The sequence below is a fragment of the Athene cunicularia genome (genome assembly GCF_003259725.1).
Source record: "Athene cunicularia isolate RWA chromosome Z unlocalized genomic scaffold, athCun1 chrZ_part1, whole genome shotgun sequence".
Classification (NCBI taxonomy): Eukaryota; Metazoa; Chordata; class Aves; order Strigiformes; family Strigidae; genus Athene; species Athene cunicularia.
The window spans coordinates 34,344,819-34,345,623 of NW_020799142.1; positions in this window are offsets into that span (position 1 = coordinate 34,344,819).

Below are 805 nucleotides of genomic sequence, written 5' to 3' on the forward strand. Positions count from 1 at the left end.
AGGCGGGAGGTGTCTGAGGCAGCGGGCTGGCCGCCGCGGCGGGGGGCGAGCCCCTGGGCGGCCGTCAGGGCCGGCTCGGGCGCCTGGAGTGGGGTCTGCCGCACAAGGCACCCGGAAAGCACCGGGAACAGCCTCCTGCCTCGCTGACGGCGGGAGGCATCAAGATCATCGTAATTCCGGCAGCTAACGTTCACCTCAGGGTGTGTCCAGGGGCCACTGCACAGGCCTTGAAAAGAGAAAACCACAAAGTCCAAGAAAAAGCTGTACTTTTATGTGCAGCAGCTCAGGCCTCGGCAAGATCCTTCATCTGGTTATTCTCTCAGTGACACCAGTATTCCTTTACTTACTACACAGGAGTTCCTCTGAGTTTGCAGTATTTCAGGTTAGTTTTCTTTGATAGCCTTTAAATACTCAAAAGTCTTACTGAAGTTGATTTTCTGTGTTAACCATACCCCTAAGGGTTGTGTGAGGAATTCTGAGATACAAGGAAAGGCTGAGAGTGGTGATCTTGTTCATCCTGGGGAAGAGAAGTCTCCAGAGGGATCTTACCAATGTATATAAACACCTGGTGGGACAGAGTAAACAAAGACTCGTCTTGCTGGTACCCAGTGACAGAATGAGAGGCAATGGGCATGAATTGAAACATGGGAAATTCCATTTAAACATATGAAAAACCTTATTTACTGTGAGGTTGGTTAAACACTGGAACAGGTTGATTAGAGAGTTTGTGGAGTCACCCTGGTGGGACTCAAAACGTGCCTGGACAAGGCCCTGGGTGTGGGGAGAGCCCTCAGCAGCAGCACTG